Source organism: Neopelma chrysocephalum, unplaced genomic scaffold, assembly GCF_003984885.1.
Source record: "Neopelma chrysocephalum unplaced genomic scaffold, ASM398488v2 Primary Assembly neopelma1_81, whole genome shotgun sequence".
Taxonomy (NCBI): Eukaryota; Metazoa; Chordata; class Aves; order Passeriformes; family Pipridae; genus Neopelma; species Neopelma chrysocephalum.
In genome coordinates this window covers 1,465,976-1,466,279 of record NW_020897743.1, presented here as the reverse complement: position 1 = coordinate 1,466,279, position 304 = coordinate 1,465,976, and positions in this window count along the sequence as shown.

Here is a 304-nt window from a genome sequence, read left to right as displayed (position 1 = left end):
GCGGCCGCGGCGCCCCCGCCCCGCGCCGGCCGGGCCCTGCCAGGCGGCCCGGGAGGGGCGCGGCCGCGGAGCTGCGGCAGAGCCCACCGGGGAGAGTGCCGAGGGCTTCCAGCGCCCCTGAGCCGGTGTCGAGAGAGCCCCGGCCGCTGAGGTTTATGCGCGGATCAGTGTCACTGGGACTTCTGGTCCTTGATAAAAGCGCTATTTGAGAAAATAATGCTGTTTTATCGGCGATTGCACTGTTCAAAGACTGCAGCGCTGACCTGTGACGGACCCTTCTGTGCCTCGTACGGATGCAGCTCGG